Source organism: Equus caballus, chromosome 14 (genome assembly GCF_041296265.1).
Source record: "Equus caballus isolate H_3958 breed thoroughbred chromosome 14, TB-T2T, whole genome shotgun sequence".
NCBI lineage: Eukaryota > Metazoa > Chordata > Mammalia > Perissodactyla > Equidae > Equus > Equus caballus.
In genome coordinates, this window is record NC_091697.1 from 58,801,031 (window position 1) to 58,818,517 (window position 17,487).

Here is a 17,487-nt window from a genome sequence, read left to right on the forward strand (position 1 = left end):
GTATGCTTAAACAATACCGTCCAGTTTTGCTAGTTGTTAAACTTTTCACAAAAGAAATTATACTGTACATAATCTTTTGTGTTTCATTTAACATTCTGTTGATGAGAGCCATCCACTATTAGAGTATTATCCAACATTACAGTATTACAAGTCACTATAGTTCATTCATTTCCACTGTAGGAATGTTGCACAATTTATTTGTATTCTTTGGTGTTGATGGGCACTTGGACTCTTCCTGGTGCTGTGTGGATATTCTGGTGCACATGGGTAAGAGTTTGGTTAGAGAAGATTCTGAGGAGTCGGGCTGCTGGGTTATAGGGCATATGTACTTTCCTCTTTACTAGATCACTTATGTACTTTTTAATTCTGAAAATGTTTCTCAGGGAAACAGTGCTTTAACACCCTAGCATTGTTTGGGGTAGAGGAAATGAGGTATGCCTGCCCTTGCAGTTTGACCGGCCCGCCTTCTGTCCTCAGAACCTCGTCCCCTCCAGCCCAGACACCTTGTTTCCTCTGGCACCCAGAGGCTGGAGCCCCTTGGCAGCAGGCTCCTCTCTGGTCTCCCCGCCTCAGTGATGCAGTTGGGCGGAGGTGGAAGCAGGCTGAGAATGAGGAAGTGGAAACCAAATATGAGGGCCACAGAGAAGTCCGGTGCACAAACCTCAATGTTTCAGCAGCACACTCGCTGGGAGAAGAACGTGCAAGCTGCCTGTGGAGCACGCCCAGCAGGCACAAAGCCCACTGGTGCCAAGGCGTGCTACTGGACAACCCACCACTTTGCAGTGGGTTCCTGTACATAAGTCACTCCGTGCCATCCTCACTCCATCTTGTGAGGTAGGTGTTATTATCCCCATGTCACAGATGAAGACACTGAGGCACAGAGACATTGAGTGACTGGCAATATAGTACAACAGTCAATAGTGTGAGCTCTGGACCTGTTTAAATTGGGTTTAGGGGCCAGCTCTGTGGCCTAGTGGTTAAGTTTGGTGTGTTCTGCTTTGGCGGCCCAGGTTCACGGGTTCAGATCCCACAGGCGGACCACTCGTCGGTGGCCATGCTGTGGTGGTGACCCACATACAAAGTAGAGGAGGATTGGCAACAGATGTTAGCTCAGGGTGAATCTTCCTCAGCAAATTAAATAAGTAAGTAAGTAAATAAATAAATAGGATTTAAATTGTGGCTTTCCCAACTTACTGTGTAACCTTGGGCCAGTTACCTGACTTCATTTAGCCTTAGTTTCTCATCTGTAAAATGGGGCTAAGTGACTCACAGCGTCGTTGAGAGAGTTAAAAGAGATAATGTGTAGAAGCAGCTTAGCAGAGTGCCTGGCACAAAGCAGGAATGAGCAGAACTATGAAATGGAGCTATGGAGTTCCAAGGTAGACAGTCAAGACATAGGGGGACAGGCAACTCATCTTGGCAAGCTGGGACCAGGCCACTAAGCTGAGGGAGCTGATTCAGCGCTGTGTGAGGACTCAGTCAGTGGAGTGCTGCCCCAGTAGACTATGAAACATGGGCATCCGGGCAGTCCTGCCCCCCGGCCCCTATGCCCAGAGCTCTCTACCGATCTGTGGCTGCTTCAAAGGGCAGTGGTTTCTGACAGGGAGCAGCTGGATCCCTGCACATGTGGAAGCTTCAGCCCAGCTTCAGCGCTCGCCTCCGGAGACCGCATTGGCAGGCGGCAGCAGTGGCAGCCAATGGGCAGCGAAGCCTGTTGCTAAGGTCACTGGTGAACCTTATTTGGCGACATCAGGCTGACCCTGCATTCACCTCTGAGAACCCTGGGAAACGCCAACCACAGATGTGAAATGAACGTCTCAAAACCACAACTGCATTTCCTTTGAGAAAAGATTTGGCGCTCCTCTCCAGCCTGCCTCTCTAGGGCTGGATGCCTTTTGTACAATAGCTTGCAACCTCAGGAGAGAAGAGCCTGGGTGGGGAGGCTGCTGCAAACCCATCCTGGGCAGGCCCGGGCAGGGAGAGGGCAGGGTCTACTGCACAGGTGGCCTCAGGACCCAGCAAGGACCTCAAGGCTTCTGTTCTCACCCTGGCAGCTGCCGACCCCTGCCCAGACCTCCCCACACACACCCTGAAGTATTCCTGGCCTCACTTCCTGCAGCCTTGGGAAGTGGCTGGTATGAGGAAGACCCGCGGCACGCAGGGAGGAAGTGGGCCAGCCGGGCCCTCACCATCTGCAGCGGCCACACTGCTTCGGTGCAGCCTACAGCTCAAACGGTCGGTGGTTTCAGTTTTTCACCTCCCTTTGGTGCATATTCTAGCTTAACATTAAATATGTAAAATTGTTGCCCCACCCCAGACAAATGTGGGAAGGAAGCTGTGCCTTCGATATTTCCAAAATAATAATCACTCTTTGTGCAGCACCTTCGAGGCTGGGAACCGTGCTCACATTTGCCATCTTGTTGGATCCTCACAAGCGTGGTTAAAGTAATAACAGACGATGGTGACTGAGCCCTCACCAAGTGTCAGGAATGTGAACTAACTCACGGAATCCACTCTAATTGTTCCCATTTTACAGAAGACCAAAACGAGGCAAAGAGAAATTCAGTAATTGGCTCAAAGTCACATAGTCTGGGAATGACAGGGCTGAGATTTTTATCCCAGATAGCCCAATTCCAAAGTCTGCCCTATTGTCTCCTGTTACATTGTCTTTAAAGGCACATGCACAAGAACAAATCCCATTTACCAATGAGAAAGTGAGGCTGAGAAGACACCGTTTACTGGCATCCTTCATCTGCGCCCCCCTTTTTATCACTGTCACGTCCCTGCCCACCCCAGCTTGTCTCCTCCTGACCTACAGGCTAAAAGTGGCCTTTCTTTTCCAGGTAGCCCAAGGAGCCAAGTCTCCCTACCTGTCTGGAAAAGGGTATGAGAGCCCATCTGTCAGATAAGGTGGGGGCAAAGCCAGGGCCATGGAGGATGTGCCACAGGAAACCCAACACACACACCCCACATCCCCTTGCTAAGCCCGCGGTCCTCAGAAACCACCTGCACACCGGGGCCAGTCAGAGCATTCCGCAGGCTGGGGCCCTGGGACTGCTGGTGGCAGAGCTGGGGGTCTGTCTGCAGCATCCTCAACAGAAGGTGCTCTGAGGGGCTGGGGCCGGGGCTGGGCACTGAGAAGGCCGGTGTAGATCCCTTGCTGGAGTGCTGGCCTTCTCTTGGGTTCTTCAGGCCGCCCTCACTCACTGAATACACACTTTTTTTGTGCACTATTCCAAGCACCAAGGGCACAACAGTGAACAACTCAGACCAGGTTCCAGGCCTTGCAGAATTTAGTTCCAGTGAGGGAGACAGACATGAAGCAAATAATCACACAGATAGCTGGAAAACACAGGGTACCATGAGAGGGTGCAACTGAGGGGTCCTAATCTAAGACAGAGTGTGCTAGTTAGGGTGGCCATTCCCTCGAGGAAGAGACATTTCAGGCATGTGGAGGGATGGAGGGATGGTGTGGAGTTAGCGGGGACAGTTCTTGGCCCCTGTCCCACAGCCCTCCTCTCCTCCACATTCCAGGCCCTTCAGGAAATCTGCTTCCATGAAAGCTGCTCTGCTGGTTTCGTCAGAGTTGCCCCCAAGCGGTGCCTTTGCTGGCAGCTGCTTTTAGTGTTTGTGCCTGGGCGAGTACAAACTCCTGTAGGGGGGAGACCAGAGAGGAGGGGTGACTAGGGTTTTTGATCTTTGATCCTCAGCTAAACTCGAGCAACTCCATTCCTCATCAAAGTTCCAAGTGGGCCTGTGGGAGAGCCCGGCAGGCCAAGGAGGTGAAGGCAGCTGGTGGGGCAAGAAGCTGCTAGTATGAAATGCTTACTTCTGAGAAACATTTTCAGAAGTAAATATTTTCAGATTAACCAAGAGCCACGGCCCTTCCTAAAGCACCTCTGAAAAGAGTTTTTCATCCAGCGTGAAATTAGCTTTTCCTAGAGAGGAAACCCACCCAGGGCTGACAGCAAGCCGGCCAGCCTTAGAGGAAGCCGGTGCAGGGCTGTGGCCCTCCTCACTGGCGCCTCCCCAGCCCACAGGCTACCGGTGCAGCCCTGCTCGGTGTGCCCAGGGCTAGGCTGCTTTTGGAACACCCTCGCTGCCTTTACTAAACATGCTTCTCCCTGCTCCTTGGCTTCTTCCTCCCTTGGGGACTCTCCCTGTGGAAAAGAAACACCAGCTTTTGGGTTTGCGAGGCTGTGATTTCCAGTTTCGTTTTCCAGTTTCCATTTAGAAGCATCTCTGCCAGCGCTCCACTCCCCGTGCCCCAGAGCAGGGAGCTGAGAAGTAAGAGAAGAGTGTTGCTGCCAGCACCCTGCTCCCTGCGGCTCTCAGGGGTGGGGACTGGCTGAACTCTCCGTGGGGGAGGTTGCTAAAATGCAGATTCCTGGCTCCCCAGTCCTTGAGGTGGTAGGTTTGGGCCCTTCAGTGCTTCTGATGCAGGCTGTGGACACCACTATCTCAGTCACAGCCTCAGAGGCCATCAAAACAGCCAGAGGCACAGCACAAGGCCTTGCCAAGGCTCTTCCCACAAGTGTTTGTGAAATTTTGTTCAGCATCCCCTGCCCCTTACCCAGCTGGTGTTGGACGCACTTCAGGGGTCAGTTCTTTGGGACCTGTAGGAAGCCCAGGCTGTGGCCTTCACACAAGCCCCTCTCTTCATCACATTCCAAATTTCCCTTTAAGATGCTAATTTGTAGTAGGCATTAATAGAAACAAAACAAGAAAGAAAAATTCTATTACGAGCCCTCAGGTCCTATTGCTCTGTCCTTTGCTCCATTTATTTGTAATTTATAGCCTAATTCCAAAAAGGATTTAAGGGCATTTATATCTGGTCCCGCCCCCCCCACCCCCCCCACCCCCGCAGTGCGTGCGAGCCTCTGTGTGTGTGTGTGTGTGTGTGTGTGACTGTGTGTGAGGTGGGTCTTCCAATGTACCCTTGCCCTGGTTTGACCTTGGAGGGGGCAGGTGGGCAGGTCCCCAAGCCTGGCAGATGTAGACCTTTCCTAATCTCTAGGGCAAATTTGTTCTTCAGTGTTTCTAGTATCAGTTTTAGATCAATCATTAATGGAAAGTTGCAATAAAAACCTAATCCTCTCAGGACTGGGCTGTAAAGGTCCTGGCTGAAACCTTGAATAAACCCTTCTGTGGAGACCTCAAAACCGAGAGAGAGCGGTCTTGTGTCTGTAGCTGGATCTGGAGGCAAATGAAGGCACCATTCATCTCTAATCAGTGGGCACAGAAATGGACTTCAGTCACCTGAGTGGCTGTGGCTTCTTGCTTTACCTCCAGCTGCTGATGAAGCTGCCTATGCTCTGACTCCTGGACCACGTGGCAAAGCTGGGGAAAGAGGTTGTAGTCGGGCCGGAATGTGGGGGTCCGGGGGCACCTCCACAGGTGTGACAGCTGTGGTGTGGCTCTGGGGTCAGGCCTGATGGCAGTGGACACAGGGCAGCCCCCTGGGCCCCCAGGACCCATATACTGGAGGGAGTCCCTATCTCTGATAGCTTAGCTCATTCCTGCTGACTTACCGCTGTGCATGGCAGATTGGTGCCTGAGATGAAGGAGAGGCCCACTTCTCATGAAGGGAAGAGAGGAAGCAGCTGCTCCTCCCCAAGGCCCAGCAGGGATCAGAGGCCATGGAACCCTCACTCCTTTCCAAGCTCCCTCAAAGAGGACAGGGTGGATCTGCTCTTTGGGCCATGAGGTCACAGGCTCCTGACAGGCTGTAGAAGCCAGATCTAGGAGCTAGAATCAACAGGGATAATGCGAGGTCCAGCACCAGGTCCAAGAAGCAAGGGCCCCCAGGCAGGGCACGGGAACCTGGTCAAAGCACAGCCTGGACCCACAGACTTAGGGGTTTAGTTGTCAGTAACCTCCGCAGGAACCACAACAATGACTGTATTATCCAAGAGAGCCGACACGCTCACATGGACATTTCTAAGATGTTCAGCCTCTGAGAAGCTGGGAGAGGCACTCATTCTTTTCTCCAGCCCCTTCTGACTCATTACTGGGACTGCTGTGCTACCATGTTTTCAGACACACGGAAGAAATGGGCATTTTGAGAGAAGTGAAAGCCTGGAGGTGCAGGGGAGTTGAAATTAGGTGTGAGAAATTGTTCAAAGAAATGATGTCCAGAACAGTGACAGACTTATTCTGAGTGGCTCAAAGGGAGGAAGCAGCATCACTGAGAACAGGGGAGAGAGAGAGATGTGAGGAGGAGACTTCCAATGGGTCCAATGTGGTCTCTAAAGATAGATGTATACATATATATATATATATATTTTTTTTTTTTTTAAGAGAGAGAACAAGAAGGGAATGAAAGATACACACAAAGTTTAACAGCAGCTCTCTCTAGCTGGTAAGATTATGAATGATTTAAATTTTTTCCCCTTGTGCTTACCAATAGTTTCCAAAATGTCCATAATACACCCAAATTACTTTTTTTTATCATGGTAAAATATACATAATATAAAATTTACCATTTTTACCATTTTTAAGTGTGCAATTCAATGGCATTAAGTACAGTCACACTGTTGTGCAGCTATCACTATCACCCAGCTCCAGAATTTTTTCATCCTCTTCAACATAAACTCCAAACTCATTAAGCTAATGCCCCATTCCCCTCTACTGCCAGCCACTGGCAATCACCAGTCTGCTTTCTGTCTCTATGAATTTGACGACTTCAGGTACCTTATATAAGTGGAATCATACAATATTTGTCCTTTCGTGTGTGCCTTGTTTCACTTCTTAGCATAATGTTTTCAAAGTTCATCCGTGTTGCAACATGTGGCAGAATTTCATTCCATTTTAAGCTGAATAATATTCCATTGTGTGTATATATTACATTTTGTTTATTCATTCATCTGTCAATGAACATTTACTTGGATTGTTACCTTTTGGCTATTGTGAATAACGCTGATATGAACATGGGTGTACAAATATCTCTTTGAGTCCTTGTTTTCAGTTCTTTTGGGTGTATACCCAGAATTGGAATTGCTGCATCATATGGTAATTCTATGTTTAATTTTTTGAGGAAACACCGCACCATTTCACACAGCAACAACACCATTTTACATTCCCCCCAGCAAAGCACAAGAGTTCTAATTTCTCCACATCCTCATCAACACTTGCTATTTTCTATTTTTTTTATGATAGCCATCCTAAAGGGTGTGAAGTAGTATCTCATTGTGTTTTTTTTGTTTTGTTTTTGAGGAAGATTAGCCCTGAGCTAACATCTGCTGCCAATCCTCCTCTTTTTTGCTGAGGAAGACTGGCCCTGAGCTAACAACCGTGCCCATCTTCCTCTATTTTATATGTGGGATGCCTACCACAGTGTGGCTTGCCAAGCAGTGCCATTTCCATACCCGGGATCCGAACCGCAGAACCCTGGGCCACTGAAGCGGAATGTGTGCACTTAACCACTGCGCCACTGGGCCAGCTCCCTCATTGTGGTTTTGAGTTGCATTTCCCTAATACAACCATCTTATTATCATTATTATTTAAAGATTTTATTTTTCCTTTTTCTCCCCAAAGCCCCCTGGTACATAGTCGTGTATCTTTAGTTGTGGGTCCTTCTAGTTGGGGCACGGGGGACGCCGCCTCAGCATGGCTTGATGAGCGGTACCATGTCCACGCCCAGGATTTGAACCAGCAAAACCCTGGGCCGCCGAAGCAGAGAGCTCGAACTTAACCACTCAGCCATGGGCGGCCCCCAAACATCTTATTTTTTAATCTAATTCTGCCTAAATCAAGTCCTCTGTCCTTTATTTCTAGATAATATGGACCTTTCTCCCTTTTTCTCCTTTTATGGACTTATTCTTTGCATTATTATTTTTTTAAATTATGGTAAAACACACATAACATATAATTTACCATCTTAACCATTTGTAAGGGTACAATTCAGTACTGATAAGTAATTCGCATTGTTGTTTCTAACCCAAGTTATTTTTATAATGATAAAAAGAAGCAAAAAGCTATTTAAAAAAAAAAGGAAAAAAGAAAGCAGCGGATTGGCAGGGCCTGGAGACGTGCATCCACTTTGGCTCAGACTTGGTAGGGACTGGCACTCGTTACTGAGCACCTCTGACACAATGGGCTCTGGAGGCTCTGAGATGAGTGTGATCTGGTCTCTACCCTCAGGTTGCAACCTCTGTGGGGAGCAGTTATACTCAAGGCTGTTGTGAGCCTAGAGGGCCACCCTGTCGTACCGGTGCAGTGTTGAGAAGGTGGTACAGATGAGGTGGCATGTGAGCTGAGCCTCGAAGGACGAATAAGTTTGCAGGTGCACCAGTGCAGAACAGAACTGGCCTGTGCTGTTGGGCTGTGGCAGCACTTATCGCAACTGCCATTACACAAGCATGTGTTAATAATTTATGTCTGTCTTCCCTACCCGATTATAAGCCTCATGAGAGCAGGGCCAGGGGGTCTTGTTCACCATGGAATCCCCAGCACAGGCTGGTGTAAAATAAATACTTGCTGAATAAATGAGTGGTTGAGGAGGAAGAGGAGAGCAGACATCTCCTTCCAGAATCTTGGCTGTGAGAGGCAGACAGCATGGCTGTTCTCCACGGGGAAGGGTGTGGAGGAAAGCATTACACAGACGATGGAGGCAGAAGCATGCCAAACGCTGCACGACAGAAAGAGAGAACTGAAGGGCATGATTGCTGTGTAGGGGCCCTGGAGAAAGGGGAGAGGCTGGGATGCAGACTCAGTAGAAGGAAAGGGGTCTTTCTTTTTATGAGACTCAGGTAGCCAACATGAAAAGGACGGAGACTATCAGTCATTGGCAAAAGCGTGAAGCAACTGGAACTCCCATATACTGCCGCAGAGAGTGTTCTTCCTGTCATTATCCCAGGCTTCAGATAGCACTCTGGTGGCTGGCTGCTGGTTCAGGCTACCCTTTGGGCCAATCAAGGGGACCCCAGCATCCACACTTGGACTATCAGACATGAAATGCTCTGTATCCAGGATGATTTCCAAGATGGGTCTGAATCCACAGGACATGGCACAACTGAGAGCCCAGAGTTGGCTCTGTGCTCACCAGCCTCCAAAATGTCAACATTGCCCGCATGCATCCTTGCCCTTCATCTCACGTCACACAGTTGGCAGGACTTCAGTCAACAGAAGGTGGACCCTGCTCTTTTCAAAGAGCACATGGGATGGGCACTGACGAGGTGCTCCCCCCCTTCACTGAGCTCTGGGCACTGCAGTGAACTCCATCAGGGTGTTCAGAGCCCCTGTGCCTCAGGGGCCTTTATGCACAGCCAGTCAGGCACCAACATCCTAGCCCCCTGCTGGTGGTCCAACTCTAGACTCCCTGAACAGAGCTCCATGCCACCAGACATGTGGCACATGTGCCAAAACAGTGCCCATATAGGGCAGCTCTGCTTGACACCTGCACAGTTCAAGTCTGAGGGAAGGAAAATGCTGACTCTGAGTGTGGTCTGTATTTTTATTGCATCTTCCTTCTCAAGTTGGAGGATGTTGTCACTGAGTTACCAAATGACACTTTACTCACTGTGAGGGAGCACAGAGAAGTGCCCAGTAGTCCCTAGGATGAGGTTGCAGTCCAGAGGCAGGGATGAGATGAGCACAGATGACACAATGGGGACTCAGTACAAGGCAGTGTATAATCAGGAGCCACACTGTATGCTCTCACTCTCAGTGCTGCAGGAGCTCAGAAGAGTGAGGGGATCAGGTAGAGGTCAGGTGGCCAGGGAAGGTCCTGAAGCAGGGCCCCCATAGTGGGGAGCAGAAGATAGAGGAGATCATTACAGGTAAGGGAAACAACAACTGGGACCTATATGCAAACCCACAGAACTCAAGAGCTGGCCAGACCTGGACCCATGTGGGAGAGCCCCACTGGCTGTCTTTCATGCAGGAGAAAGGCCACAGAAAGCATGCCTCCCTCAGCACCACACAGGTCCCCAGAACACATGCTCCACTGTCCCCAGCCTGACCACAACCCCTATATGAGCTGTGTCCCATTCATGCTGGCCCAGAAACTGGGAAGTACCTGGCATGAGGCCCCTCCACTTTCTCCACATGATTGCCTGGGGCTCCAGGAGAACCAGTAAGGGGTCATTTTTGTGGTCAGGAAATGTCTGTGGCAGCTGTGGACACCACAGGCCCTCCCCAGACCCTTCTTAAGTGGAGGCCACATTCCCAAAGATTCTCAACGGCCTAAGCTCCAGTTCCAATCTCTTTCTTCTTCCTAGCAGGCTCGTTTGGTGTAGAGGGTGAAGGTTATCTTTCCCCAGGTCCACGAAGTCCCCTCAGATCCCAAATACTCTTAAGTTCAAGGGCAGGACATCGAGAAACAGAGCAGCAGATGCTAACTTGTGGTTTAGTTCAATGGTTTTCAACCTTGGCTGCACATTAGAGCCACCTGAGGAGCTTCTTAAAAACACTCATGTCTAAATTCTTCAACAGGCACTTTGCAAAGAAGGGTCTAAATGGCTAATAAACATGAAAAAGTGCTCAACTGTGTTAGTCATCAGGGAAATGCAAATTAAAACCACATTGTGACACCATTACATACCCACCAGAATGGGTAACGTGAATAAGGCAGACAGTACCAATTGTTGGCAGAGATGCGAAGCGATAAAAGCTCTCATACATTGCTGGAGGGAGTGTAATTGGCACAGTCACTTTGGGAAACTATTTGGTATAAGGTACTAAAGCTGAACACACTCACATCTGTACTTGCCCAGCAATTCCACTTCTAAAAACATACCCAACAGAAATGCATATAAATGTGCTCCAAAAGACACCACTAGAATGCTCATAGCAGTAGTAGTCATAATAACCCCAGGCTGCAAACGACAATCCAAATACCCAAGTAGCCATCAGCAGTAGAATGGACAAATTGAGGAACATCCATATGGTAGAATGAGAGTGAATGAGCTACAACGACGACAAGCAACGGCTTGAATGAACCTCACAAACACAAGATTGAGTGGAAGAAGCCAGACACAAAAGAAATATATACTGTATGATTCCATTTATATAATATAAAGCTTGAAAACAGGTAAAACTAATGTACACCATTAGAAGTGAGAATGGTGGTTACCTTTTGGGGCACCCAGGGATGTTGGTAATGTCATTTCTTGACCTGGATGCTGGTTACTCGGGGTAAGTTCACTTTGTGAAAATTCACTGAGCTTTGTACTTATGGTTTCTGCTTTTTTTTGTTTGTTTTTGCATGTACGTTATCCTTCAATAAAAACCTAAATTTTTTTTTAACTCAGATCAATTTAGTCAGTATCTTTGGGGTGAGAGTAAGGTCCAGGCATCAGTATTTTTTAATATCCTAGATGATTGTAATGTGCAGCCAGGATTGAGAGCCACTGGTTTAATTTCTTAGGAAAAGCAGATCCACTCAAAGGCCTCAAATGGTCTGAGGAAAAGGCACGTCCAGCTCAGTGGAGTGAGATACTGGAGTGGGAAGAGGTCTATCTTTGCTGATGTGAGTAAGCCTCCTGCAGAGGAAGTATTGCAGCATGCTGTTGTAATGTGTTTCTTCTCTGGCAGTGTCTGTTGAAAGTTGGTTGCATCAGTTTGTAATGGAAACAAGGTGGGCCCTAACCCCGCCCCAAGGAAGTGGCTCACTCAGCACAGCTGCTGCACGGCCATTTATAGAGAGATGGCAGCTGGACTTCCCAGGGACTGCTACCCAGGCCAGAGGCACTGTTGAGGCGCTGATGCCCTGTATATTGGGGGGTATATGTCCCATTCAGGGTGTCTGTTTGTGGGTAACAGCCAACTCCGGTTTCCAGATGATGCCCAAACTCCCTGTCCTCTGGGGCCAGATTAGGAACTTGCAACATCTTGCTGAGGACCGCAGCGGGCTTGGCTCAAGTGCTCGAGCTGAGAATTTTCCTTCCTCTCTATGTGGTTAGTGGCAGCCACACTAGTTAGCAATGGCCTACCTCCAGCATACTCTGGTCAAACTACAGGCAGCTCAGACAGGACAAGAAAGGACTTGGGCCTAAATACTACACAGGTGTTCTGCCCACCTGGGCCCCATCTACACTCCCAGAAGTGCATGGACCGTGAACCTTCTGCTGTGGGAGGAGCTGTGCAGAGAGGCCTCAGAAGCTTCCCCCAGCCCTCCAGGGCCCTCCACTATCAAGCCATGGGCTGGCTTTTCTGGCAGTGTCCCTGCATGTCTGCCTCCCAGCGTTGCTTCTACAGAGCAAGAGGGAACAGGAAGGGACCTGGGGCCACTTGCACCTCCCCTTGGTGGGACGCTGAGGGGCTTCGCTGGGCTCACTGGGCCAAGGGACAAGAGTGGCGTGGGCTGGAAGAGGACAAGCTAAACTGATAAAGGCTACATTACTCAAGTCTAGCGACATTAAAGACAAACAGACCTGTCTCCAACTGCCCAGACCCCACTCCCTAAATTAAGAAAAAAAAAATCCCTGGAGGTAAAAGAATCAGGAATGAAGAAGGAAGCCAGAGTGTAAGAGCGTCTCTCCACTGAAGTGGCGCCTCTCCACTTCCCTGGCTTCAGACCCCTCCCTGTGCAAGGGGGGTGATGTCCCCAGGCCTTTTCCTCCTGCCCAGGAGGGCTGAGGGCCCGTGGCTCTGCTGAAGGGGGCCAGGGGAGGCCTAGGCCCCTAGGGCTGTGCCTCTGCTGCCCTGGCTGGGACCTCAGCCCCCATGTGCCACCTCACCTCCCTGTCTGTGAAATACCACAGTGGTGACCCCTGCCAGCCAGAGTGGCACTACCCCTTCCTGTTGTCTGCTTTAAAAAGCATTTATGAAATGTTTCCTTTTCGTGCTTCAGGAAATGGGTGGTCAGGAAGAGTTCTTGATTCTACTTTTTCCCAGAGGTACATGTGTTTCAAAGCGGTGCACAAATCAAACAAAACTGAGGGCTGACCAGGGTGGCAGGGTGAGGAGGCAAGAGAATCCCGGGAGCGTTCCAGCAGGAGAGTCCTGCGGTGCAGGCTGACCTCAGAGGTGGCTGCAGGACAACTGGGCTCCCGGTGCTCCTTGGGGCGTGAAGTGTGAATGGCGGGCAAGGCTGTGGCCTCTCTGGGTTCCAGTATATCCTCATTGCAGTGGATAGACAAGTACAAGACGTGGTACTCCTCAGAGCAAAAGCCTCAAAGAAGCTGCTGACCTGGAAGGACACAGGCCTGGCAGGTCTACCCGAGGGACTCCCAATGTCACATTGGGGAATCTCACCCACACACAGCCTGGATGTCCCCCAAGCATCCACTTTACCTTAAGACCCAGCAAGGATCTGTTATCCAGGGAGGTACTTAATCCTTTTCTGAAACTGTTGATATTTTCCAGTCTGTTACATAATTTCTGAAAGTCATCATAATTTCCCTATCCTAGTTTCCTTTTATTTACATGCTTATTTTCCTTCTCAAAACACTCCAATAAGTAGTATTTCCCTGTATGGAGAAGTCACTAATCCAGCACCCTCTATTAATGTATATAATTAAAAACTAGGAAATGAATTTTAAAAAGCCACACAGTAGCCCAGAGATATCACAAAGCTCAGACACAGGACTTCTAGGAGGATCACTCAGGGCTCCCTCAGGGACTATTCTTGTTTTAGATACAAATCAGAAAAAGTTTCTGAATGGTCAGAGTCCCGTCGGAAACAAATGCACATTCCCCGGGTAACAGAGGAGAGCTTAGGAAGGACTGTTCACAAGAGGTGGGGGGAAGGACGAAGGGAAACAACAAAGGCAGGAGACACACCCTGGAGCCAGCAACAGTTGGAGCTGTTACCGTGGCCTGAAGGGAGGAGGAGGAGGGAGTGGTTACAGAGCAAGAGAGAGCTCTAGGAACTGTGGCTTTAAGATGAAGAACACTCACCCTACTGACCTGAGGCCTGGCAAAGGAGGGAGGTGGGGGGAAAAAGCATCCTACAGCGCCTCAACATCACTCTCCAATCTCCTGCGGGGTCTTCAATTGGCCAAACCCAATTGGAACATGAGAACATGGAGGCTGGTTGACGCAAACCACAAAGGTCAAATGCTGGGAGGTGTGGGGAAGGGCGGCAAACGGGTGTGTGTGTGGGGGGGATGCCCTGCGAAGTCATCCAGTTTAGCCATTTAAAAGGAGTAAATCAGAAGTTAACGTGCTGTAATGTGGCACCCTCACCACAAATAAAAGGGACAAGAAGCAGCCAGAGACAGAGATGGCCAGGAAAAAACGTTTAAGGAGTTTTAGTACAGTGATCCGGGTGCCCATCATGGAGAGACAGCTCTACTTAGTAATTCCAACGTAAACATATATGTTCATAAAGATGACTCTGAATTATCAACAAAAGGTTAAATGTGGTCACTGTACTACATAACAGAGCCTTAACAGGGCAGGGAAGATTATAACACAATTTAGAGATATATCCATCCAAAAGAAGGACAACAGGGTTTCCAGTTAAACATGTTAGGTTATTCACATGTTCCAATCTCCTTTCTCTCCTGAAGAGCTACTAAAATGCCCTTCACGAAATAAAATGATATAAACTCTCAAGAGTAAAATGAATGGTAAAGGACACATCAATGGATGAGAGAGCTCAGCAAACTCTGGGAAGCTGGAAAGCAGATGGAAGAATGATGGCTGACATGGAGGAAGTTAGTCTCCTAAGCGCCTGCAGAGGGGAATATAGACAGGAGGTCAGCCACTTCCCCCACAGAACCCTGGAGCTCAGATCTTGGGGAGACCAGATATTATGGTGGTGGGGGCTGAGGTATAGGAGGGGGCAGGGTAAGGAACCAGGGAAATTGGTAGGAATTATCCCAGATCCCACCCTACACTGCCCCACACAGCAAGAGACTGAAGACACTGAATAGGAGAGACTCAGGGAGAAGAGGGGGCAGATGAACACAAGGATGAAAATAGGGGGATGAGAGCAAAATCTGAAGACAGAACAGTGGGACTCAATGTCCCCCCTCTTCACACCCCATCCTGCCCCAGGCATATATCACCTCGTACTGGAATGCAGTAAGTGTACAAAATGGCTGCACATTTTTTTCACACTTCTTCCATTGAGAGATGGGTCTCTGTCTCCTTCCCTAAATTTGGATGGTTTTGCGACTACAGTGGAAGTGATGTCATGTGATTTCCAAGGCCAGGCCATAAAAGGCCATGCAGCTTCCATATTGCCCGGTGGAACATTCACATTGGAGCCCTGAGCTACCACACAAGAGGTCCAACTACCAGGCCACCGCGCTGGAGAGGCCATGTGTAGTCTCTCTGGTCACCAGTCCCAGCTGAGCCCAGTCTGCCAGCCATCCCTGCCAAGTGAAGACCCATCTTGGAAGTAAATAGTTCGTCCCCAGCTGTTCCAACTCCTAGCCATGTGAGCCACCCTCAGTCATTCCAGCCATCCCAATCTAGGCCCCAGACATTGTGGAGCAGAGCAGAGCTGTGTCTTTTCTGAATTCCTGACTTGCAGCATAAAAAAATTGTTGTTTATGCTAAGTTTTGGGGTGGTTTGTCATGCAGTAATAGACAACAGGAACAAGGAGTTAGAATGCTTCTCTTGAGAAGCTGAATGGCTCTAGAGTAGTGGTTCTCAGAAGGGTGATTTTGCCCTCAGGGGACATTCGGCAACGTTTATAGACATTTTTGGTTATCACAATTCTAGGAGGGGGGTTACTCCTGACACCTGGTGTGTATAGTTCACTGATGCTGCTAACCATTCTACATTGCACAAGAGCCCCCGATAATAAGAAATTATTCGGCCCAAAGTGTCAATAGCACCAAAGTTGAGAACCCTAGCTCCAAAGAAAAGAATCTGACCTTTAGAGGCTTGTTAATGAAAAGACTGGCTTGCTTCCTATAGTGAAGCCTCAGTTGATAAGTTCTCCCCAAATACACAGTCTAATGCAGCTTTTTACTGCTTCATTCATAAGTAGCAACAGACAGCCAGGACATTTGACATTCAAGGAAAGCCTCCAACACCAAGGAGAGAGGAAACAAACAGAAAGAAGCCAGCTGGGAATGAAGACAATATGGAGAATAGAAGAATATTAAAACAAATAGACAAACGAAAAATAAGTAATACCTTCAGAGACAGAGTATATCCGTAAAACAAGAACGTGATATTATGAAAAAGGAACAATCAGAAAACAAGAACGATTACTTGTATATTAAAAATATTAAAGCCACAATTAAAAAAATCAACAGAAGGGTTAAAGGATAAAGTCACAGAAGGTTTCCCAAGAAAGTAGACCCGAAACACAAAAGGAGGGGAAACAAGAGAGAAAATATAAGAAAATCAGAAGATTAATCTAGTAGTTCCAACAGATAAAACAGAGGGGAGAAAATTATCGCAGAAATAGTATACAATTTTCCCCAGAACTCAAGGACACGTATCACTACTTAGCTCTGCAGAGGAGAATATGTCCACATTCACTACTGAGAGAACCACAAGTCGTGTTATACTTTCCTTGGGAGGATGGAGGGAGGAGAGCTGGTGGTGCTTTTGCAGGAAAGCTCAATTCTCATCTACCACAAGAAGTTAACAGATGTCTAAAATTGGTAAGTCAAGAAACAACAATATAAACAGAAATAGAAACTAATGAAAGAGTTGAAAGAGGCAACCTCTAGAGAAAGTGGGACTGAGAAAGGTGAGGAGGGGATTTTTACTACGAGCTTCTCTGTACTATTGATATTTAAACCACGCATTATTTTGATAAATTTGATAAAATAAAAATTAATTAAAAATGAGTACAACAAAAAAATTATGTGATGGGATTAAATCTAACTCTTTGAAAAATTCACTTATGCGGACAAGCCAAGCCCCAAGAATGCTCAATAAATTGGCAGGGGGGCACATAAACCTTCTTAATGTGGAAGAGTTTCTCCTGACATCACTGGCGGGAAAGGCAGTTGGTGGGGTGGGGGTGGGGAGGGGGAGCAGGCACAGCAGCCCTTGGGTGGTCACCAGCTCCCTTTCCCAGAAGGTCGCATTTGCTTGGGAGACTCTGCTCTTGAGGACGAATCCTAAAAGGCTGGCAAAGAAGAGAGAAGCTAGTCATCCTTTAGGGTGACTTCTGGGAATTCACTAGGATTCCCTGCCTTTGCTATCTGGACACAGACAAGATGCTGGGTTTCTGAAGGTGGGGGAGGAGCTGCCCCAGGGCTGGAGCCACAGGGCCCCTCCCCAGATGTGCCAGAGTCAGGTTTTCTCAGCAGCTGAAGGTGGCTGCACACACTCATTGTCATCTGAAAGGACAGATAGACCTTGAGTCCCCATATCTCCTACCAGGGGCTCCCTAGAGAGGGGCCAAAGTGGGGAACATGCCTGCAGGGGCTTGAGCCTTACCTCTGAGGTACATCTCCTTGGACACCAGCCCTCACACCCAACGGTCCTTTTCTCTCTTTTCCTTCCCCTACCGCCCTTCCTCTTCCCCCTCCTCCCTGCCTCCACCTCAGCCCTCCAGAGCTCTGCCTGGGGGCCGCTCAGCAGGCCTGCCTGCCAAATGGACTGCAGTTTCTTTTTTTAAACCT

General features: G+C 48.6%; 1 long non-coding RNA gene across 11 annotated transcripts in view; it reads right to left on the bottom strand.

Moving 5' to 3' along the window:
- LOC102147598 (uncharacterized) overlaps positions 1 to 17,487 on the bottom strand; it is a 60,184-nt gene that overhangs the window by 899 nt on the left and 41,798 nt on the right. Inside the window, exon 5 of one of the 11 annotated variants that reach the window (XR_011425078.1) lies at positions 12,963 to 16,988. The exons of 8 other annotated variants lie outside the window; for them this stretch is intronic. This is a non-coding gene — a long non-coding RNA (uncharacterized lncRNA). Of the gene's footprint in view, positions 1 to 12,962; positions 16,989 to 17,487 lie in introns of those variants that run through there. 2 more of the 11 variants (XR_011425074.1, XR_011425075.1) reach the window with 2 other exon arrangements.